A 25,831-nucleotide genomic window follows, 5' to 3' on the forward strand; every position below is an offset into this window, starting at 1 on the left:
AGTGAAGCCATCACAACTCAGTTGGTTTGAATTATTTAAATACTCCAGTGTTTAAATATATGTTAGTTATAGAATTTCAATGTGTATATAGTTTGCCTAGTGTATTTGAAATGTAACCAGGTACCTAAATGAAGCCTTTTTGAAAGGAGAGACTGATAATCAACATGTGCTCTTGTAAATGAATATTATGGACATTGCTAAGAAAAGCAAGTTTTATAATAAGGCTACATTTTTAAAACACTACTTTTTTTTACTGTATGCCACTTTGATCAGTTTTATATATTTTTAAGGCTTAGAAATATTGTGGTCACACTAAACTCTGGAATACAATTCCAATTTCAGTGGAACTAATTTACGTTATGGTGTTGTCTTTGTATGAGGCTGCACTTAAACAATTTTGATTATTACCTTCTCTGTTGCAGTTTTTGCTTTCCTGATATCTGTGTAATTTCCCTCTCCCATTTTGAAATGGGTGTTTTTCATGTGCTTATACTCAAGAGCCAGATTGTTAAATCTAATAACTTGACTTCTTCAGGTTTTTCAAACCCATATTTAAAGTATTAACTCAATATATTAATTCATAATGTGAATTTTCTCAAGTACTATAAAGAAGACATCCAAAAGGTTTATCATTGTTGCAGATAATATATTCAGACTCCCATCCTTCATTTTCTGAGTGTATGTTTGCCTTCCTACTGTATGAAAGTGTATGACACCCTCATAGCTAATCCATTTCCTTGGTGAAGGATTCAGTAAAGATTGTTGAAAAGGCAAGTTAAACCAGATTGGCCCATCTATTCTAAAATTGCAAAGAGCAGCTTTGGAAGGAAGCAGGGGAAAATATAACTGAAAAAACTCTTAATGGTAAATTAGGATACCTTCCTGACATAAAAAATGATTCCGTCAGGCATGAGAGATTGATCATAGAATCATAGGTATCTACAACTAAATTCTGGAATGGGTTTCAAATTTTGACTATGTTATTGTTTTTACTGTATTATACAGATAATTTTTATTGCATTCAGCCATTTAGGTGTAGTGTTGTAGCACACACCAAGTTTTATGGCTTAAGCTCATACAGATCTGTCTTTAGACGACAAACCCAGCAGCCAACACGACAGAGCAGCTCAGGTGATCTAGGATTATGTGAAGTTTGGAGTCTCGCTTGTTATTCCAGTAGTGGCTGGTGACTGTCTACCCATATCTTCACCTTATGAATTTGATAATCTCTGTGGGCAGGAGGCTACAGCTGCCCTGTCCAAATGTGCCCTCCATTGACTGGCACAGTGTGTGTCTGGTCTGAGGGGAGGTGGATGAGGGAAGCTGTGGGATGTGTTTGTTTGTGAGATGCTCCTGTGAGCATCGAAGGCCAATATCACAATGCTCAGTTGATGCCTTGCAAAGTAATGGTGAAGCCTACCCCTATGTACCTCCAGCCTTCACTACATGAGCTGTAGGTAATGCCAGGGTGTGACTGCAAACCATTACACTCCAATATGGAGCAGCTAGAGCTTTTTAAACCTGCAGAAAGTGTTGTTTCACTGCTCTGTTTGATTTTTCTTCATGCTGTTGGAATCATTGGGACTGTTGCTGGGATATGCTGCATGAGGCTGAGGCGCATCCCTCATGACTAGTGCACATCAAGGCTGCTTGCATGTCAGTGTGAAACACAGGCTTGGGCCAGAATATGCCCAATGGAAAGGGAAACACTTCTTCTATTTTAAACAAGAAGCAACTACTTCTTCTGGTCCTAGTAGATATTTTACTCACTTTTCACAGTCTGTTGGGGGAAGGTTCTAAATTTATTGTTTTGATTCAAAAGATGAATCTCTGAACGGCCAGTGAAAAACCTGGTTAACTCAGGAATGTTCTCCAAGAAGAGTTTAATAAACAAACGGTGTTTGGCTGCAAAATCCTGAGCCAGGTGAAAGCTTAACTGGGTCTGGGATTCCATCGAGTTACACCACCTGTCTCTCCTAAAAGTAGGTATCCCGAAATGGGTATTTCTGTGTCCTTCTTTCCGTTCTTTTTAGATAGTTCCTTTCTTGGCAGCTGTGCTTTCTCCATATTTAGCCTTTCCTTTGCCGCCTGTCTCATTTGTCTTCCTTCTGCTCTTTGACTGCTGAAGTGCTCATTCATATCCCATTCCCTCTTCAGCAACTCTTAGTTTCCTTGTTCTTACACAATTTGTGAAGTATAGATACAGGAAGAGCAGGAGGGCAGCAATGGAAAGAAAGCTCACCCAGTTTGCTATAGGGAAATTATGATCAGTAGTGTGTGTTCTGAATTCCCAGATTTGTATGATTAGGGTGTGCCACAAAAATAAGCCTTAACCTGGCAAACAGTGTTTCACATTTGAGCACAAAGATGTGCAATAACTGTGTATTTAGAACAGATTGGCCAAAGCAGAAGATTTTCTGCAAGTATGCTGAAAATTTCAGTCCAGATGGAGAGGCTGAAGATAAGAAGTAAATTGGGAGTTGTTGCTGAGATTTATTTTGAAGGATGGACAATTGAGATGAAAGCAGAGCAATTCTGTGTTCAGCACTGATATTGTGGGGATACAGCTTTCAAAGGATGATAACGGTACTGCATCAATATTTATTACTGAGGCTACACTGAACAGGATTATCTCTAATGGAATAGGAAGCCTAATTAGTTTCTCTGTTCCATCCTTCAGGGTTTCTCTCTCCCAGCAGCCTGTGTCTCTTGCGCTTGAGCTTCAGTCATCCTGCAATTTCCAGCCACGCTTTTATAAAGTCAGTGCTTTGAACCTGTCAAGTTGAATCCTTGGGCACAATGGAGTGGCTTTATCTTGTATGTTTGTGTCATCACTTTTCAGTAAACTTTGGAATCTCAGTTATAGAAGAGTACTGAACTTGACTGTCACTAGAGATGCAAGATGTGTTTTGATTTTTAATAAAAGAGAAGTATTCTGTCCTCTTTTGAATCAAACTACCAGGACAAAATTAGCCATGAAAATATTTGTGGATAATCAGGAGTGCATAAACAAGAAATAAATTAGATCATCTCAAAACTTCTGTGGTAAAAGTTGTTTTTCAATTTAATTTTACAGTTATTTGCTGGGCATAAATCACTTCTCAGTAGTGGGAAATTTCACATTAAACTCTCATACCAGCAGCTTTGCTGGAAATGCATATTTTTTGTTTAGAGGAAACTTTTGTTCCTCTCTTCCTATGTTCCCTACAAGTTCTTCAGACAACCTGCATGATTAATGTTGCTGATGCACCTTTCAGTATGTATATAGCACAAATCAGTGATGGAAACTCCTAACAGAAATGTGTAAGAGTTTATTCTTACATGTGCATTAGAGAGCTCATGCTGAATTCTAAATATGATTCTAGAGTAATCTGTTTATTAATCCACCTCACTGTCTTATTTAGTTGATCGCTGTAGTATGCTTTCAATGCTGTGTTCTATTGTTTTGTGTATAATATGAGTATGTGATGCAGAGAAGAGTGAGCTACTTGTGCAGCAGATTGAAAATCGGTGCTTGAGGTCTGAATATTTAGCGTGGCCAACATTATGATTTTGGACTTTTGGTTTAACTCAATCCTCATGTTTTGAGCCAGTAGCCTTGGCTCACTGCACTGGGAACACACTTTGCAATTTCTGCCAGGGAGTGTTTGCTCTATCGTAGCTTCAAGGTTGGACTCAGCAGCATTAGTGGCTGTCTCCAGAGAGGACTCCTCTGTTGTTGCACACAGCTGAAAGTCTGGTCAGTGGTGTCTTTATTGAGATGAGAAACTTCAAGGGACAGTTGTGTTGCGAGTAGATGCTGAGAGGTCAGAGGTTCTCATGGGTGTGATGAGCCACTCCCCACTGTAAAAATGCAATAGCAACAGTGATTTGGGAGAAGAGTTGTCACTGCCTGTGATGGAGCTGGATTGGGTCCTTTATAGGCAAAGACTGCTTCTAGTGAAGTAGCATCACTGATCTCAGTGGGTACAATATTTGTGGGCCTGAGGTCTTGGCATTTCATCTTTAAATGGTCAAATGATTTATCTGTGTGTGTGTGTGACTACAGTGGGACTTTTGATGATCATAAGTCAGGACCTGTGAAGAGCAACTTTTATCATGACAAGATGAGAAATGCTGTTTTGTTTTTGAGATTCATGGTGGTATTGCACTTGTTTCAAAGCTATCTTTTACAATTAAATTTACTGATTTGGTTGCTTTAATGAGCCCTGTTGATCTATGTTCAATTCTCAAACACATTATGGTTGCTGAGGGAGAGTATTCACTGGTGTTTCTTCCCAGTGGAAAAGTGTTCATTGCTAATGGTAAAGAAAATGTTCATGATAGAATCAATGCCTATGTAAATATCTCAAGGATGGAAGTCAAACACGTGGCAACCAGACTCTTTTCAGTGGTGCTCAATGATAGGATGAGGGGCAACAGGCACAGACTGAAGCATTTGGAGGTTCCATCTGAATATGAGGAGAAACTTCTCTACTTTGAGGATGACAAAGCACTGAAATTGGCTGCCCAGAGAAGTTGTGGAGTCTCTTCCTCTGGAGACAGTAAAAACCCACCTGGACGTGATCCTGTGTGATCTGCTCTGGGTGAACCTGCTTTAGCAGGTGGGTTGGACTCAATGATCCACAGAGGTTCTTTCCAACACCAACTATTCTGTGATTCTGTGATTTTTCTATTTTGTTTTTTGTAGCTTTAATTTTATTTGTAATATTAACTTATTACTTGGAGTGTAAATTGATTTCTAAATTTGGTTGGTTCCTGAGAAGGTGAGAAACTAAAAGCTGCTTAGAATTGTGAAATAAAATGGAAAAAGACTCTACAAGGAAATGGTTTCTCTTCTTGTCTTGGTAAATAAGGATCTTATAGATTTAAATGTGACTGTATGGTGATGATCTTAAACCTTAATATGTCGATTCATCCTGTGCTGAAAATTTAAATCAGTGGTATGATAAACACAATTGGTTTGGCCTTGCTTGGCAATTTCTACTTTTTCAGCTTTATCATCTGTTTTTTTTGATGTGATAGATTATTAAAGTTATGTTTTCAGCAGGAATATTAGAGGAAAAAAAAACCCACAAAGTACAAAAAGTCTCGAGCTTCTGGAAGATACTCATCGTTGGCATGCCCGAATAGCAAAAGCCCAAGAACAGTAGAATATGGGAAGTTTTCAATCATTATGACTATTCTTCACTTATTTGTTCTGTTTTATAAAACTTCAGGCTTTAAAATTGTGTTCTTCCGAATCAAATGCGTTTGCATTTTCTTGCCATCTACAATTTTCTGAATTGCCCCAGAATATTAAAATGCATTGAGTCCTGTTGCCTTGACTAGAATCACTTTGGTACTTGGTAATATCGTTGTTTTCCTTTTCTCATACTGGAACACAATAAAGCGTATGCAATGGCAAGTTAAGCATCTTATTGCTTTGAAAAGAGCCATTTCAAATGTTTATTTTCCCTGGAAAAAAAATACTCTGACATGACTTAGCTTCAGTAGTATTAGTCACCAGTTCCTACTCCCTAGGTGTATAAATAGTTAAAAAAAAAAAAGTAGTAGAAGTTATTGTTATAGTCTATCTAAATGAAACAGCAATGTGCATTAAATTATTGGATTTTTAACATAATTCACTCTGTAAATAAGTGTCAGAACTTGTAACTTGAGAGACAATCCTTCCATTTGCTGCTAAATTACTACTCACGCTGAAGAAACAGACTTATTTATTTATTAACATGATCTTTTAACAGAGGAATCCTGCAGTTTGTGAGAGAACATGAAACTTCAGGGAGATTCTTGGATCTTGTGAGATGAATTCATCCTACAGTTTTGAGCTTTTTCCAGAACATTCAGGTGTGAATAGTTCTTGTGCTTCTGAATAATCTAGGAAGTAGAAGTACTATCGTGGATAAGTGGGAATTTTCCTCTTGCTTCAATGTTCCCAGCTGTGATACAATCAGGTGTTTCACAGTGTTGCCTTCTTTCTGAGCCCTGTGTTGTTGTTTCCTTTTCCAATTTATTTTGCAGCATTTCCTCATTGGGTTTCTGAGATGTTCTGTCCTTTGAATGATCTTGGCTGTTGCCATATGTTCTCCACCAGGAAGTTCATGGCCTTGAGTGTCTTTGTTGGATTGAATCTTCTCTTCTCTCAAGACTTTACCCATATCGAGCCAGACACTTTATAGTGAGTTTTCATCTCTGGTATAGAACCTGTACTTTTTCAGTCATATCATCGCCCAAAGGACCGAGGCCCCACGTGGGCTCTGGTTCCTTGGTGGCCTCTCCTGGGTGCGCAGTAGCAGAGCAAAAGTGCAACGGACATTCTTCCAGGATGGCTTGTGTGTGGTTACTGGTGGTGCCTGGCTCCTCAGCTGGAGGACTTGCAGTGCCTCCTGCTCCATAAGCTGGGCACTTGCTGTCCAGGTCAGGTTGTCTCCTTTGCAGTAAATTGTTTTATATACAATTAGGTTACTGTTAGATTGGACTATAGAAAGTGGGTTTGAGCTGCGAGAGACCCGATGGGTCAGGTTCAGTTACATACTGTGGTTTTGCAGTCATCAGTGGCACAGAAAATTATATACAAGTTTCTGTAATAGAATCTTTGTAGTAAACACCTGCGTAAACTTCGTCTTACTCCAGCTTCCACTTATTTTGAATCACATGCAGATCTTTTTCAGGTAGAGTCAGCTTCAGGTTTTAAATTTTAATGCTATATAAAAACATTCAGTTGGTAAGTGTTAGTCCTTATTTCGAGTGATGAAACTTGTGTATCTGATCAAACCCATAAAGTAATGAATTCTCCGTGGTCACATTTCTAGACACCTCACATGTCAAGTTTGGAGTATGAGCAATAGCTAAATACTTTCACAAAGTAATAGTAATCACATTGTCTTCCAGTTATTTTTTTCCAGTTTGCTAACAGAGGTGCAGGTTGTTGCATTCCATTGACTGCAAGGTGCTGAGTCAGTCAATTGGAAGTATTTCATGGATAAACTGAAACAGGTATGAGCCTTGCAATCCTTTCATTCCCAAAACAGCATGTGGCAAACCCCAAGTTGTGCCTTTTTCCCTTAGCACTGAAGAAGAATGAAATGGTTAGATGGAGAAAAACTACACATGGGTTATTTTCTTTAGCATTTCTTTGATATGTAATACACACTATGTCTTATGTCTAAATTAAATGCATAGCTAAGTATATTTAAGACACTTAAAGTGTTACCATTACAGACTTGTCTCAGGTTTGTGCTTACAAGAGATATTGGTTGCTGAGAATTCTCCATAGCGCATTAGTGATTTGTGAATGTAAACAAGGATTGACTGGTGTGAATACTTGTTTTAAGGAGTTGTTTATTATAAAAAGGAATAATGTTAACTATGTGGTGCTTCATGTTGTACACCATTAAGTCTGTTTCATAGTTTTATTTAGAAGTACTGTTTACAGGGAAATAGTCTTTTTGAGGGGGGTAATAATGGTTATATAACCATCGTGTATTGCTGTTGTGTGTGTATGTGGCCTTTTTCTTCTATTATATTCTAATTGTTTGATGTAAGCTTATCAATATGAAAATGAACAGATCACTGCAAGCTGCATTTCTTCTCTTTTTGGACATGTCATTCATAGAATAATCTGTAGTGAAAGACGTTATCCTTTTTTAAAATTTCCTTAATGAAATAATGTGGAAAAATAAAGTTAAAGAGAATGCTAAGAGTTCATTATCAGTTCTGTATCAGGGAGTGAACAGGAAATCTGTGAAAGGAGAGGAGGTGGTGGAGGAAGTGGGATTTTTAGAAGTTCTGTCCAGGGGTTGAGTTTTTTGGGGCAGGAGCAGAGACAGGGCATTCACCCTCTTCTGCTGGCTTCCAGCTTTTTCTTGCTAGGCTCCTTTGGCAGGGGATGGTATTTGGGCTTGCTTGCATATTGAAAATGTATGGATATATTGATTGTGCAGACTCTCAGAGTAAATAGTGTTTGCTAAAACACTTTAAAACAGGAGGCATTATATATGGTGAGGATGAAATTCTCCTGATGGAGATGGCCGCCTTCAGGCAAAATCTCAACTGTGTGTGAGGAATGTAAAGGCAGAATATACAAGTCTCAGGCAGAGTGCTATAGGATTTACATGTACCCTAGTCAGATGGGGCTAGTCCTCTGCAAGTGATGCAGTGGATGCTTTTCCCCTTTCCCTGCTCCCCTAAATAGCCCTGTAATTTCATTTACTTAATTACTGTTGTGTGCTGTTGGGAGACAGTATCACTACTAATTTGTAATTAATATTTGCAGTAGAATACCAGTGTGGAGTTATCACAGGGGAAAGCCTTAGGAATAGAGCAGTGTCACTTTGAATGGTTTTCTAGCTGAAAATTTATTATCAAAGATGGTCTCTGTAATTTTAGTGGCTGATTCCACTCATACTCAATTGAGTTTGAACAACTCATGCTAGAGAGCAGCTTTATTTAATTGTCCTTTTATTATACGAATATCTAAATATACTGATGTCAGTTCACACTAAACTATGGTGGGATCCAGCTAGTTCAGTCATCCAGGCACCACAGATTTAAGGCTGTTTGGTACAGAGCAGTTTCTCACAGCACTTTTCTGCCTAACCTTCAGTTTTCAAACAAGTTTAGTTTGAATATTTCATGATCTTCATATGTGTTAGTTACATAATTCTTGTACAGCTCCTTCAAAGCAATGAATGAACTGATGAGCCCCTTTCACACCAGTTACACACAACTCCCTGGCATTTCCTTGTCACCTGGTAAGAAACAGTTCTCTGTCATTGAGAACATCAGCTGATATAGTTACGGAAGGTAAAAAATGGAAGTAGTATTCCCTAGGGAGATGAAATCAGTAAGTAGTTTTGCTTTTACAGAGCCAGGAGAGCAATTCTGTCACGTATCTATAACGTGTCTCCTATATGGAGAGGGACAATCCCAGCCGAAAATAAAATTTATAGTATTTTAGGATGTGTCTGTGGACCATATAGGGATATTATTGGTCTTTTTTTAAATGTAAAATTGTTGTGAGGATGAGCATAGTGATAGTTTTTAAGTAACAGAAAAAAAAAAGTGAATGTGTATAACAAGGAAGATAGGGATCTGAGTCAAAATGTAGTTTGAGTTAGCTAATCCAAACCTGTTCATTTTACTGAAATTTTAACAGGAAAATAAAAGGTAGTGCAATTATGGTGATCACTGTGGTAGTATTTGCTTACTACCCAAGTATTTGAGGGAAAAGGTGTTAAAGCAGCTATAGCAAACTTGTGTTAAATAAGGTGTTCACAGTATTGTTTTTAAATGGAACCTCATACGTAATAATGCAATAAATTCAGCAACTTAGTAGCTCAATAAATGAAAATATTTTAAGATCAGCTGCTGGCAATTAAAACCAAACAGGATATCTGTTCATCCACAGGTGTTGATGAAATTATATAAAATAATGAAGTGTCATATTTGCAGTATGGTCTGTAGGTGATTTGTCTGAAAGCTGAATTTTTGAACACGGAATCATGGCTTGAAACATTCTAATTTATGATTCTATTACACAGAAATTGAAGAGAAAAACCAAGGCTGACTGTTCAGGGTAACTCTTAAACAGGAGCCTATAATTTATTTTATTGAATTTAGGACTATAATTAAACTCAAGAACTACAACCTTTGTTTGCACCGGGTTCCCAAATGCATCAATCAGTTTGAGTAGCCATGTAAGTGCTAGCCCGACTAGATTTATGCTGAGCCTGTTAATGTTACTGTATTACTGGCAACTTACTATTTTGGAAAAAAAAAAGTTGTTGCGTGATCTGTCTGGAACCACTAAAGCTTATATTTCAGGGAAGACACTTGGAATTTTGTTTAAAAAGTTCCTGAGTCCTAGAAATAAGAGTCCATGTGTGCTATATAAACAATATTGTAAAACAATTCCAGCCTGGCAATTCTGCTGTATGCTGGTTTCCTCTGCATTGCCCCCTAGTGTTCCGTTAAACCAAAAACCCCCACAAAACACCACACAAAACAGAACCCAAGTGCAACAAAACTGAAAAGTCATTTGCTTCTACTTTAGTGGTTTTTTTTCTGTCACTGAGCCAAACCTTTGTATTTATTCCCAATACCATGTCTATGACATTTCATTAATTTGACCACATGCTTTTGTTTTCTGTTTTTCCTATTAAGTTGACTATGAAGTGGGAGCCCATGACTATAGATATTCTAATTACCTTACCATTTCCAGGCATCTTTGTCATATCCATGATTTGACTTACTAATACAGGAATTTCTCTTTCTCCATTTCTTCTGCTTTCCTTTGTATTACACAAACATATGTGTGTGACATAGAATGGTGTCCTTCCTATTCATCCTTGTCTTGGGCTTTTCAGTCATATGAAAACCTGCAGTTCTGTTGAATGAAAAGATGTCTTTACGATGAAATGTTTCACTCTTAGCTGTAGAGCCAGCCTTTCTGACTTCCGCACTCACAGTTCTGATTTTAGGTGTTGGCTACAATAAGATGTTGAAAACAAAATTAAGCTGTGGTTCATTGCTCTGTGTTTCACTCCCATACATATGCATTTGTAAGGAAGATGCATTGTGGCAAAATGGAACCTGATGTCAAATGAAATGCAAAGCTGGCAGGGTCAGTGTGGAGGGGCAGGCAGCAGCCCTCTGCTGTGACCTTGACGGGAAGAGCTGCTGTGGGCTGCAGCATCAAACCATTCCCTGGAGTTGAAGCTCTGAGAGGAAGGCAATGTGGACTCTGCCCGATCTCTGGAGTGGGTGTTTTTATCAGCAGATTGCAAAGTATGGTATTTACAACACCTAATTGTAAATTAAGGCTAAACACGGCTCATTTTCTGAAAACTATATTTAATCGAAGGGACCTATGTACTTGATTCTGACAGATTGCTTCCAGGGCACACCAAAAATTGTTGATGGCAGTAAGAAAAAGGCAGCTAGTGATCTAGGTAAGTTTGAGTATGAGACAGGCAAGCTGACTGCCTTCAAAAAGAGAGTCAATCTAGCTTGAATTTTAAAAATACTGGAGGATATAGGCCACTCGGTGTTTCGGCAGGCCATGCAGGGCAGGAGGAGTGGTGCTTCTCTGACCTGAAAGGTTGCTGGCTGTGTGACTCCAGCTGCTGTCAAGGGCAGTGTGGCTGGCTACCCTAGTTCTTGTGCCTTTTAAAGACTCCATTGTTTACTAAAATTATCAAGAACTGTTTCAAAATGGCGGCATTTTCCTGCAGGAGATGATCTGGGGTGGGTAATCGGGGTGTGGGTTTGGTTTGTAGAATGGGGCACATGGACAAGAGCCCTGAGTTCTCACAGTGCTCACCTCACTGCTTTTGTTATTGCTTTTCCTTCTTGGTTCTTGCACACACTTATACAAATTCTGTTGTTTGCTTTGTAGCAATACTCCAAAATAGAAGGGAGAATCTGCTTGCAAATAATGTGGGTAAAGAATGGTCAGCATATCCCTTACAGTCCTTTCAAAAGATCTGCTAGATCAGTTTGCTACATTATAGTAATCTCTGAGATTTGAAGTGTATATGTAGGAAATATTCATGGTAATAATAAAATGGCTTAAATCAAGTTCAGGAATAAATTTGTCCATTTCATCTCAGGTCTGTTTCTCACCTTTTGAATTTACTGTGAGTACACTGAGAAATCAAAATTACAAGGTTGCAATTAGTCCCATTTTTGGTGGTCCTTGAAATAACATCCTATCTCATCTTGTCCAGGTTTCTGTAGGGCATCCTGAAAGGACAGCAAATTTCAGTAAACAATGTGACAACTTTGAATGCTGAAATTATATCAGCATTTCTTCTTCGTAGTCATTCAAGCTTTGTGTAGGGTTGGCATGCTTTGTCTGGTTAGATAACTCGTTTTTATAAAATGATTCCAGAAAAAAATGGCATTATTTTACAGTTTTCATATTTATCTTTATGATACTACTGATTTCTGTGGTGCAAAAGTTCATAAAAACAGGAGTTCATGCTCTTGTCTGAAGCAGGACCTGAGCAGGTGCATGTCTTCTTTTCTGTTTGTTCATTTTTTCAGAAGTCCTCTTGAATTTGGAAATAAGGGGAATTTAAATAAGCACATAAAATATTTTGGGGTGCTTATGTGGTCTCTAATGAGGTGTGTTGGAAACAGGAGAAAAAGCGCACAATACTTGTACATTTTCCCGTTATCCAGAATATTATCTCTTTAATTGCAACTCAAAATCTAGACAATAAATATGCAATAACACTTTGCCTGTGAGATTGTAAAGTATAGTTTGAGGGCTTTATGTCAAATGCAATTACTGTTCTGTCTTCTGATGTTTGCTACTTGTGCTCGAAGCTATTTTATAGCTGGGAGGGACATGACAAACTCTAAAATAGGCAACAAAATGTTAATGTATGAGAGGCTGGAGTTGTGGTGCAAAATGTCAAAAAAACAAACAGAAAAACCCCCACAAACCCAAACCAACCCAACCTGTTAACTAGTGTTTGAGGTTTGGAACTTAAAGGGATGCAGTCAAGAGGTCTCATGAAACAAGGGTGCATAATAATTTTTCCAATACTTACCTTAATATGATGTAAGGGGGCATGGACAGAATCCAGATCTGTAATACAGGCTGGTGCAAGTGAGTACTAAAATCTCACTTGCAACAACCTGTATTACAGATCTAGAGTACCTTTATACCTGCCATCACATTTCAAGTCAAAGCTCCATGACCAATATAAAGCTAGAGTAGTTCAGACTCCTACCAAAAATTGTGCTTATTTGTTTTACTCCCATGGCAGGGATTGGTATTGACTAGACTTTTGTCTAAAGTCAAAGTTTTCAGAAGGCAGACTAGGAGCAGAGATTACGGAGTGCTGTAATTCTGAAGTGTTGAGTGCTCAGCAGCTTCACTGAAGAGTAGGAGTTGCTTATCTGTTCAGCGGTTTTTAAATCAGGGTACTTGTTTAGCCCAACTTAGCCTGTGTGGTTTTTTTAAATGCACTACAGCACACTTCTGTGAATGACTATTAACAATGCCATTATGCAATTCTTTGCCATTCATAATGATAGGCAGGTTGCAGAGTGCATGCAGAGATAAATCCAAGAAAACTAGGAATGGGTTTATAATTAGAGCATTGGGAAAGGGAGGGGGAAAAGTGGCTATTTGGAACATATTTTCGTTTTATGTCTTTATTTCTGAGAATGTGTAATGCATCTATCTGCAGTTAAGCAGTATCTGTGCTCAGTCTGTTGGGAAAAGTATGATGGAATGTTCTCACAAGCCTCTTCTGACTGCGCTTCCATCCCTGGAGGAACTGTCCCCTTGCTCCCTTGTACCAGTTATCTGTCTCATAAACTGAATCAAGATCTTATTTGCAGTTAAGAGGCAATAATGTACAGGATAGAAAACACTGAAAGAATCAGTCATAGTATTGGCTTGATCTTTCATTTCAGGAATTTTAGCAACATTTTTTTTAAAAGTATTCTACTATTACATGTGTTTTCATCTCATTATTGAGGTGTGCATTTCAGCAGAACAGTCAGCCTTAAAAGTCTGCACATAAATAAAGTGTATTTTTTTTATTTAAAAAAAAAACCTACACTAAGGATCACATATCTGAACTGTTCCCACTTTATAAGCATGGTGCTGAATATATAATTAAATGAATCTGCAAAAAAATCATTTGATTTCTCAGGTTAATGAGGGACTAAGGGTATAAGTGACCAGTTCATTCAGGACTATACAGAAGACAGCAGCCTTTTGCATAGCTGTTTTTTTTTTCCTCATATTTCCTAAGTAAATAATTTCTTGATGTTTCATTAATGACAATACTAAATGAGTCTGTAGTTTATACTGAGATTGATGAGGGTTGTTAGTATTAGGTAGAGTGCAAGTTCGTTCTTGGTTTCATTCTGGTCTTCTTCCTAGTGTTGTTATTTAAAATGATGCAGCTGTAAAATTATTTACAGCTGTTGAACAGTAAAGATGATGCTGTATCAAAATGTTTGAGGTGTATTTCCATCGCTTTTGATAAGACTGTAGTGGTATGCTACTGATCATGCAGGAGGTTGACTGAGCAGGGGAAATCAAGCCTCATAAAGACAAATGTGGGTCATGTGCTGGTTATTGGCTGAGTATGGGAGCCAGTATCACTCCATATGCAGGGATTCAAACAAGCCGTGCTCTACTACTGATCGGGATCAAACCTTGAGGGGATTGGGTAGAGAAATCCTGACATCTTTCCTGGTTGGAACTGCTGTTTCCTTATGACCAATGTGCAGGAGAGCTGTGTTAAGTGTTAGCAGGCACTTGGCCCTTGTGTGTCCAAACCGAAGTCATAAAGAGCTGAAAACAAACTTCAGGATTGAAATTGGCTTGAAATTTTATGTAGTGTGATTCATTTTTATCCTTGGAACATGTACACACTGTTGGGATTTTTAAATAACCTTTAGATTTTTTTTTCATTAAGTTAATGCATATTAATTCATGGCAGAATGAATCATATATTGATTCATATTGTGCACTGCTTGGATTTAGTCACTAATGATGAAATTAAAGTGGTCCAAAAAATAAGCAAATGTCATCTTATTCACTCAATACTATTATTATACATTTCTTCTAAGCTCAGGTTTTCATATAGTGATAGTATAACGCAAACAAACACATTACTTTAGTCCTTTAACACATAACTTTGAGGGAAAAATTTATCTACATCCCTAACCAAGAGCTCATGTCTAGAACATGTGAACATTACATCATCAAGAACAAAATAAATGCAGAGCTATTATTCTAACTGATTCAAAGGAAGGGATAGGCACGCTGTCCTTATTTTGCTTCCTGGGGTGAAAGGGGGAACCAACCAAACAATAAAAAAAACCAACAACCTACATAAAACCCCCAGACAAACAAAACAAAACAAAAAGTGTGCGATGAAGTAGACACTTTGATTTCAAACTTTGCTTCAGTCTTCGCTCAGAAGCCTGTTGTTCATTGAAGTCAATGGACTGAGGGGAAAATATGGAACAACTGAGTCCTTATCTGCATCTGACTGTTGTTTCCTATAGTAAAGCACTACCAAATCCTGACCTCAGGCAATCGTCATGCTTCCATTGCCAAAAAATAAATGTGATGACCATTACAGTAGGAAAGTGATTGCAATATCTGCAGTTTACAGAATGAGTTTAAATGCTTCTTGTCTACAACAGTTTTATGTTTGTGCCACTGATGTGAAAAAATATGCTTTTGATAATATGTGATGTACAACCTGATGCAACATTTTATGTTAGTAGTTGAATGTTTTGTGGGTCTTGTAGTTTTTGAGGTTTTGTGGAACATTCACACTTTACCAGAATTGAACAGAACCTGTTAACAAGTTTGTGATAACAAAAAATTTGAGTTGAGAAGAATGTGATCAATGACATGGTGAGGGAGGGGGTAAAAGAAGAGGATATTTTGGGTGTCTGCCTTGAGAGTGGGTTATCATCTAAATCTGGCATGCTGTTGCCTTTATTTGTCTATATTTATTGCAGTGAACAACGGATACATGCTGCTTCCAAACCCAAGTTTACCACTCATTTCCTTCATACTTGCTCTGAATGGATATAAACAGCTGCCAAATCTACAAGGTACCTAAGGGTTTATAGCGTAGGACTTGTGTCTGCTGCCCCGGTTGTGGGGTAGCCATAGAAGTAGAGGCAAGGTCCTCTGAGGGTACAGTATTTCAAAGCAAGCTGTCATTGTTCCTGAAGTATAAATACCTGGATATGAAGTTGTGGGGTGTTTATATCCATTTAACAATCACAGTGATTATACTTTCATTTCCTGTTTATAGTTATGTGCATTTTAAATTAATAAGGTCAGTGAAATTCTTTACAACTATAATGCTGCAGTATTATGTGCCTTCATACCTGAACTGTCAATTAAACTTAAAGGTGCAAATTCAACAGCTGCTCTGAGTACGGGAACAGGCACTCAGTGTATGCTGAGAAACCTGTGGGTTTTCCTTTACAGTTTTGTGGTTCTATAAACACTCAGGAAATAGTAGCTTGCTTAGTGCCAGGATCTCTTACGACTTGTAAACATGATACGAGGGTATAGAACAACGGTGAGTTTAAGCTCAGCTGATAGTTCATCCGGTGTGGATTTACATTTTTGATTTATCTCCAACACTTCCGTTGCTTCCTAGGCGCAAGGGTGTGCATCTGAGGCAGTGCACGCTCTAGTGAAAGGTGATAACCATAGTGCAAAACTTAATCACTCTTTCTAGGTGTTATATTTTTAGTATATACCAATGATTGTTGAATATCTAAATAACACTTAGTGAATAATAGCAGTTTTGGGGAATTGTGAGTTATGTGTCTTTGTGTGTCTTGATTCAGAATTGCTGTATATTCATTTTTTCTCATAAGAATTTTTCATAATTGTTATTTTAAAACCACACCCCTTAGGACTTTTTTTAAATGACTAGCTAACTAAGGCCCAAGTAGCTTTTAATTTTAAATGCTTTGTAACCCTAAGAGGAATTTAAAGACAAGAATCCATTTTGGTTGACTAGGACAACTTTGCTTTGATTTCTGCTAGAAAATGTATGCATCTCCCTGCTGAACAAATGATTGGCACTTCACTAATTTTAAGTAATTCAAATAATTACAGCAAGCAAATTTATTCAGTCGCATGATCCATTGCCAGGATAAGCATTAGCACTAATGGCTATCTCAGCAAAATCTTCTGTGGCAGCACAAAATGGCAGTGCTGGCAGCCTATTTTGTGATGAATTGTGTTGTGAAAAAATGATAAGGTCTGCATACTTAGGGAGAAGCAAAAAAGCTACCTGCCATTTTGGTTGAAATTTAGGAACCGAACCCCAGATGTATAAAACCAGTTCTAACTGCAAAGTCTCTTAGCTGGTGATTGTTTATGCATGTGTGCTGTTTGGGGTTGTGCACCTACGCAAGGGCACAGTGCTAGCTACATTCAGGGCAGATGTGGCCAGAGGGGTTTGGCATTGATCTCAGCCCTCAGTGTGGTGTGTGGAATGTGCAAGTGTTCTCATCAGCTGCAGCAGCCAGGAAGCCTGAAGTGGTCCCTGGGGTTTGCTCCCCACCTCTGACACCAGGAGGGTGATCCTTGGTGATCCTTTCTGTGCTTTGTAGCGCAGGGTTGTTGTACAGCTACTAGTTCACGTCCTCATATTTTTGCTAGCTTTAGTACAACCAAAGAACTATAAATGGAAAAACAGAGCAGTTTTCAGAGGAATTCAAATATTAAGGGAACGTACAGCTGGAAGCTGGGTCCCTTTGACATGGTGGTATCGGCAAAGTAATCTGCACAAGCTGCCTGAAAGATTAAAGCTGAAGGCTGTGGTCAAAGCCCAACATCCCAGAGTGAGCTTAAAGGAGCGTGTTCAACATAGAGCACAAACACAGTAGGTATTATTCTTATCTACTTGACTTGGTCTATAATGAAAATTTACCATAAAGCTTGAAAAGAAGGAAAAACAATCAGGACTGTATTCACTTATGTATTAATTGTAATTTATGTTTGTTTATTTTGTCTACTGGCTGTTGATTATTTATGTACATTTCAAGTACAAGAACTTTGGGTAAATAATGTTTCAGTATAATATCTAAATATAGACAAGTGTTTTTGCTAGTATTAATATCTACCAAAATAAATGATCTCATTACACACAGATACAGAAATACCTATGATCTGTGATGGAATGCAAGATGTATGTTGTTCAGAGTAGCTATTTTATCTCTTAAGATATCTCTGTAGCAAGAAGGCCTTAATGTGTGAAGAAACCAGGTTACAGAACTCTTTTTTTTTTTTTTTTTTTCTCCCTCTCCTTTGCCCTCTATAAAAATACATTTCATTTAGGTTTTATTATTTTTCTGCTGTCAGAATTCTTTCATCCAATTGCAAAACTATGTGAAATGGAGGAAAATATTTTCAAATGTCAATGCTATACCTAACTGATACAGACATTTTGGTTATTCTGGTTACTATGGTGAGATCTGTGGAGGATGCCTGTAGCGCATTGGTCTTTTTATGTTCAGGCAGAATGTTTTTTATTTCCTAGGATCATTTACAAGCTGTAATGATATTAATCTATTTGTATCCTCTTTCAGCACTTCCCTTGTTTGCAGTATAAGCCCCTTAATATAGATTGACTGGAGAAGAACAGATTTGTCCTTCTTGCTGTCTGTCTGAAGAGCCCTGTGTGACTCAGGAGGGGCTATCGGGGGAAGGATGACCTAATATCCCGCAGGCAGGAAGCAGAGCTGCTTAGTCTGCCTCACAGAGATGCCATTACAGGGTGTGACTGGAGGAATATAAATCTGCCAAGGAAGGTGTGTGGTTGCGTTGTGTGGTGGTTGTGGGTTTTTTTTGTTTTGATTTGGTTGTGGGGTTTTTTTTGGTGGAAATGAGCATAGAAAGGAATAGAGGGAAATCAAACCTGAGTAGCACATGTTCATCAGTATTTGGTTACTTATTGGTATGAGCACATGGTTATTCTCTCCAGATAATATGACAGGGATCCTTCTCTCTCTTCTGGCTTCTCTAGATGAAATGATGCCATTTTTAATTTTATTATTTTTTTTGTTGTTGTTGTTCCACACCCCCCATGCAGAAATGTTTTTTCACAAAGCAGAATAATCCTCACAGCAGGCTTATCAAGTACCTACCTCAGGATAGTGTGGAATATCTGTGTTTAATCCACTATCTGCTGGTTCAGGACAGAGATTTGAATTGAGAGAAGCTTTTGTCTGATGATTGAGAGATGTGGGTTCAAACCCCTTCATGGAGAGGAAACAGGGTATTTGTCTTCCTCAAATCCACATGAGCAGGACATGGAGCTGTAAAACCAAAGGGACACAAGGCAAGAAGAGCATGTTAGTATATCATTGTGACTATTTTTTCAGTTGAATTACTTGACAAATTCAAACTATATCTGTAATGTATCAAGCTGAAACGGTCTTTTCAAGTAAAGTTTCCGTATATTGGATAAATTGTTGCATAAATTATTTCTGGTGACATGATGCAGATGGCATTATTGTCTTTGTGGGCATTAACATATTTAATATCCTTGAGTTAATACTTCTAAAATTAAAAAAAAAAAAAAAATCAGCATTTTGTCATAGTTGCCAAATGCAACTTTTGGATCCTATCTACATTAATATAAAATGCAGGATACTACTTTCTATCTTACAAATGAGTAGTACATGTCATGCATAGGATTTAGTAATTTTCTACTGCTGCGTTGTAAAGTTGCCACCGATGGAGTTCTCTGTACTGCTGTAACAAGATGACCATTTTGGTGTATTTGATTTCAGTTTAAACAGCTAGAGGATTACACAGGTTACTGAAATTCTCGTTTTGCTACAATTCTCCAAAATTATGGGTACCCTGCCTGGTCTCTGTATTCTAGGTCTTGGGTAGAGTAGTTTAGAGTTGCTGTAGTACTACTTGTTTCATTGCAAAACACAAATAAACCTGGGAATACATGCAAGAAGGATCATTTTGTGGTCTCATGTTGTAACTTCTGAATGACTCTCACTCATTATAACCAACCAGCAGAGATGCTCCATGATTGACAGCTTCAAAGGTAGGGCAGAATATTGGAGGTGATGTACTTCAGAGCTTGCAGTGAAGTTGTTTCCTGTAATTGAGATTTGCATCTGCAGTTCACTGGCCTCAAAGTAAACAAATAAAACATATTTATCTTTGCAAAGTATTTAGTCTTTAGGGCTGTAAGAGTATACTCTGAAAGCAGTTTATTATTTTTGTAGTTTAGCAAGAATATTATTTTAACAGTAGCAAACTTCCTATAATTTAAATGTTATCATGTAGACAGGTGCATTTGATCCTTTAAAGTCTGAAGGAAACAGTCTGAGTTGGGTAAGTGAAAGCATAACAGAGTTGAAAGAAAACTGGTAAGGGGGATTTCTGTCTCCTGCAGTAAAGCAGAGAGAGGCCAGTGACAAGGACCTTTTAAAGCATTGATGTATTTCCCAGCACAAGCTATCAAAAACCAACACCATTTCAGGACTAGCAGCTGAAAAAGCTGCTGCATGTGCTCAGGGTGTGTTTAGTTACCTTGCTCTATTCCTGTTGTGGCAGGTTAATACTTTATTTCATACTGCCTGGTTTTGCTCCTGTTGTCCTCTCTTGTAGTTTTCACAATTTGTAAGACAATGTCATTCATGGGGCTGAGTCTGGATGTTAGTTGACTCTGCTCATAGACATTTCAAAAATCAACCTGGAAATGCTAAAGGATGTTTTTTTTTCAGAGGAGAAGAAAATTTAAATAAAAAACTCCTTGAATTGCTCAGTGTGCTACTTCCCTTTGCATTTTTTCTTTCACTATCAATGGAATTCCAAGGGGAAAAACAATGTATTTAAACCAACTTTAGGATAATCCATATGTATTTTTTAGAATGCATGATTTAATGAGCACATTTTTCTCAGGACCATGGTGAGATAGGTGAGGATCACAATGTCTATTTTGCTGCTGAAAAATAGCAGCAGTGGGGAAAAAAAATGATCGAGGGTGTTTCTCTTAGAAGTCTTGTATTCATAAGTTTGAATTCATACAAATGGAGACTTAGGACTGGAAGCTTCTGCATGAAATAATGGACAAAAACCAGTGCTTGTTCTGTCCTTTTTAAGACTCTTCATTGTGCATCTGTCATTGAGCTTTATACTGGAACTATAAGAAAAGCATAGCTGATTGTTAATGTGTTTATGTGATGAGCTAAATCAATAGCAGCCACTTAAACTGGCACAGATATGCTAATAAGCATGGGTTGCTGCAGATTTTATGTACAGCTCTAAAGCTTTTAGTGTGACTAATACATATGTATTTTCTTATTTAAAAGAACTGGGTACATTAATGCTGGAAACATTTTGAAAATGACTGGCTTTCTTTTGGGATGTGTAAGTATGGAAACATGGGAGAGGGTGGAAAGAGTAATTTTCTTCTCTCTGACTGGTACACTGTCAGTTATAAAGACTTCAAACAAGACCCTGCACATTGGAAACAATATTTTGCTGCTCTCCCTTCACAATGAAAAGCACTTAGTGTGAAAACTTTCACACTGTATTGTACTGTATGCCATGAACTTGATACAGGGAGAAACACACTTGATTAACACTTTGCAGTGTTTATGTATTCAGTAACAATTTGCCCATCTTCTCACTTGTCTGCCTTGCTTCTTCCATTTGCTGCTCTTCAGTATTGCACACGATTTCAAGGCAGTCTTAACGTCATGTAACACTTCCCTTTCTTCAATGTAAAGGTAACATTTTTCAGTACAGTTCATTGAAGAGATTTGAGAACTTAAATAGTAACTTGGCCTCTTTCTTCATTTACATGTTTTGAAGTGTGCTGTTTATCTGACAGGCAGGCATTTTAGGTCCAGGAAGCTAATTTTAGCCTCCTGGTTTAGGGTAAGTGGCATCTCTCTAGAGCCACGTATGGCTTGTGAACAGTCTCCAAGTCACTGATGTGCCAGAACTTAAAAACACATGATGCTGTAGGCGTGTGATGGCTGCTGAGAAACTAGAATTACCAACTCCGAATTGCAAACCGCACCAGGTCTCTCTGGGACATCACTTCCTAACAGTGGAGTGGAAATCTGGGGAAGCGTAATCTTTACCACCCTGAAAACCACGGGGGTCTGGCTGCTTGGCAGCCTCTGCAGCCACTTACCTCACGAGTTTGAGCTGGGCACTGGAGGCAGAGTTTTGGGAATATTCTGTATTAAGGGTATGTTTTCCCTCCTACTCCATCCCACTGTGCCCCCACGCTGTTTCACTGGGTTTGGGGCTCCAGAAGGAGATAAGAGTACCTATAGAATTTAGTCAGTTATGTGGTTTTTGGCTGGTGTTTTTGACATGGATTTAAAAAGTGTCATCTCAGTTTTGCAGAGAAGTCTGTGGCTGTTGTGTCATGACAGAATAATCTATAGGAATCATATTGATACACAAGCAGGGGGTTTCTGCCCAAATTGTCTCCTCCTGTCATTTCCACAAGCCAGTGGAATTTGGGAATGGATTTCTAGATCTTTGCTATGCAGTAGAGTGAGGGGAGATAAAGGATTGATGCCATGTCATAAGAGAAGGGCTGTGTTCCTGTCTGAGATGGAAAGAGAAAGCATTTTTGTCCCTACTTTCAGTATGTGGGATAACAGCCAGAGAGGGAAAGCAGACTTCCAGCTAACACAGGCAAATGTTCCTGATAAAGTGGAGGAGCATTTCCATTTTGTGTTCCAGTTAATTTTCAATCGCGTCCAGGCGAAATGAAAGAAGCTCACAAAGGACCCAACAGAGAAAAAGCAACTGATGACAATCTAAGAAATTGAAAAATCCAATTCCGTTTTTGTCACTAGTTAAAGCTGAAACTGTTTAATTTGAAAAAGAAATAAAACATAGCTCTGGCTTATCACCCAAATTACTTTTGCATTATTTCAGCTGATTTTTAAAGCCACATAAAAGAGGAGAGGTTGTGGGGGGGCACAGTCAATGTTTGCTGTACAGAAACTCTTAGTTCTCTTTATGTGTTTAAATAAGCAATTACACTCTAGGGAAGGAATATAGTGGTTTAATGCAAGATGTCTTAATGTTCCATCAGTCTTTTCCTTTGTCTCTTGTAAGAAGACAAATTGCTGTTTTCTTCACAGGTGGCACTCAGTCAGCCAAAACCTGCTAAATATTTGTTGTCATGGTTATCTTGTCCATACATGCCATTCACTGAACAGCCATCATAAAATATTAAATGTCAATGCAGGATAGTTCAAGGATGTTTTTTGGGAAGAAAGGGTGGTGTGTTTATAGTGAGAAAGTGGTGAAGAAATGGAAGACAGTCTGAAAAATAAGAGCCATCAGTCTGGGTCGCTGTTTTGGGATGTGAAAGAGTCTAAGATGAGAAATTCCTGTTTAGTAAAGTATAATCATGAATGGTTTCTTAGTAGTAGCACAGAAGCCACAATTATAATCAGAGTCCTTTTACACTGCAGAGTGCATGAGGTAAGGACCTGGTCCTTATCTTCTACTGTTTCACCATCTAGAGTCAGAAATCAAGGAGCAAAATATGTGGTCAAGGAGAGCAGTACAACCATGATGGTTCCATGTGTTTCTAAATTTTACTGTTCAATTATTTATGGTTTGCATAGAAGACCCAAATCTGGACGGCCTGTTAGGATGGAGGCAGTAATAATGGTAACAAAAAGGGAAAGCCGGAGGTTGAGTAGGGAGGAAAACTGTTAGTGGAATGACTAGAGGTCAAGAGGAACAAATGGTCAGCCAGGAGCTGGGAAGGGCTTGGGTTCAGTGTCAAGTGACCACCTTGGCACTGTTACTGTACTGGTGTTTTGATGGGCTGGTGGCAGCTCCATTTCCTTCAAAAAGCTAAGGAGTTTCTTAGGGCCTTTGAAGAGAGTCTGTAGGGTGGAGGGGGCTTGCTAGATTTCTTTTTTTTTTCCTCCTTCTTCCCATCTTTTATGCAGCTCCTAGACAAATGCCTACTTCTACTTACCCAGCAGACCTTGACCTGATCTCCAGAGCGCCTGGGGAAGTTCCTTCCTCTCTGTTACCAGTGAGGATGGAAATTGGGGACAGAAACTTTCCCTGCATTGACATTGCTGCAGCTTTTCATGTGAAATCTTACATTACCCCTACTTGAATTACATTCTGTCTATAAACTGAAAAGCAAGCTGTCTCACAGGCTGTGATCAGTGAACCAGTAGTTATTAGGAGAATAGAAGTAAGTTAGTTTTTAAAGCAGTGACACTTTTTACCATAAGCAAAGCAGGGCCTGGAATTGACTGCTGTGAAGATATCCTCAAGTTTGTGGCTCTGTGCAAGACTTCTGTCAGGTCCCTCTAGAGAGGAGTTTCCCCAATAGTGTTTGCAACTTTCAGAAGAACAGTGTGACATGGGGAACTGAATCTGTGCAGCTTAATGATTTTCCTTAACCTTCAGTATCTTTCCCTTCATACAGTAGACAGCTGTATGTTCCATCTGAGCTGGCTGATGAAAACCAGTTGTAGAGTGAAAGTTCTGCAGCCATGTCAGCACAGTGCTGTGTCTGGAAGTCTGGTGAAATGTTTAAGTTAGCTATTTCAATATAATTTTTACCAATGGCTTCAAACCATAATTTGGTAAAATCTTTTTGTAATGGTTCCTGGCAGGTCAAGCAGGTATGTTATTTATCTGGGTGGAGATCACCTGATGTGTGCAGAGCTCTTAATTGACTTACTCAAAAAATATTTTGCCAATGACACTAACACAGTGAATAATGTGGCCTCTTTTACTTATAATGAGGATAGTTTGAATCTCACTGGCAGAATGCTTGTATTGTTGAACTTGAGCTGCTCACTGCTATTGTACAAAAGTATGAGTAACAGCCTAAACAACTTAAAGAAACAAACTAGATCACAACCTAGCTGAGAATTGAGAGATGGAAGCATGTACCTATTAATCTACACAGAATGAATAACATTAAACTGATAAATGAAGTACAGGAAATAATTAAAAAATCACAGTGTTTTTCACGCGTGTGGGAATGTACATCATGGTTGAAAATAGAAAACCTAGTTAAATTGTTTTACATAGAGGGTTGCAAACACTGGTTATTTTTAAAGGACTTTTCCAGCAAAGTTATGGTAAAGGTACTCCAATGAAAATTCTAGTGAACTGCACAGCTCTTCCGGAATAGCAGTTTTAGTTGCTGTGTGTTCTACTTCCATTAATGGGAAAGGTCAGTTCTTTGAAAAACTCTAGCAGTTTTTGAGGTTTTTTTTTTTTTTGCACTAGGCTTCCCAAGGCAGTTTCCAGTGTCCACATATACTCTTATTCAATCTAGTTCATCAATATTGAATATTAGCCATCTAAGTTTCCTGCAGTGTCAGAATATACACTTCCTTTATGAATGCAGATAACCAGGATGAAATACAGGGTAGAATACAGTCAATAAATTATTAGCTCTGCTCTTAGTATGCTACACAATCACTTTTGTGTATTTTGCATTAGCACAAAACCACGCATGCTATATACTTCATAGTATCTCAGCAGGATTTTTGATGTGGATAAATGCTCTGAGCTGAAATCACCTTTTTGGGAATGTTTAGCAGGAAGATTGTTGTAAACTCAGATATATAAATGCCAAAGTGCAACTTTGCAGGTTGCTTATACTGTTGACCACCTGAAATTAGTCTACTCTTTCTGGTTGATGCCTTTGTGGTTGCAGCTTCTGAGATGGGTACGGCACCTGCCTGAACTCCAATAGCCTTCAGGTATTAGTACTAATACATAAATTCATAGCACACAGAGCTAGGAAGAATCGTGGTGATTAAATTCCTCCACAGCATGAGGCAGAGAATTTCCCTCTGAATTTTTTTTTCTTCCTTTAACCAGCTCTGTAATTTGTAGTTCAAAAATCAGGTATCTGATTTTACTTCAAAAATTCTCTAAATATATATTGTAGTTTTTAATCATACTTCTCCACTGAATAACTCCCTTAAGGGTCAGTTGGGTGTGTGCTTGTTTTTTATTTTATTTTTTAAATTTTTTTATTCTGGCATTAGTATAATCCATTATAATGTGCTTCTGCATGCTGCTTAATGAGGTTGACTTGGTATTTATTGAAATAATTGTGGGATATATAACACTTGTGCATGCCAGTTCCATGAGGTAAATTTTGGTACATCCGGATAAAGTACCAAGTGTTGTCTTGATGCCAAATATGGCATGGTACTTCATGGAAAACAACGCTTGTGTTGTGACTGAAAGGTTAAGTATTTCCTTCTGTGAAATAAGTAGTGGATCAGAAGCAAGCTCTTTGTTATT

Source organism: Nesoenas mayeri (genome assembly GCF_963082525.1).
Source record: "Nesoenas mayeri genome assembly, chromosome: 7".
Taxonomy (NCBI): Eukaryota; Metazoa; Chordata; class Aves; order Columbiformes; family Columbidae; genus Nesoenas; species Nesoenas mayeri.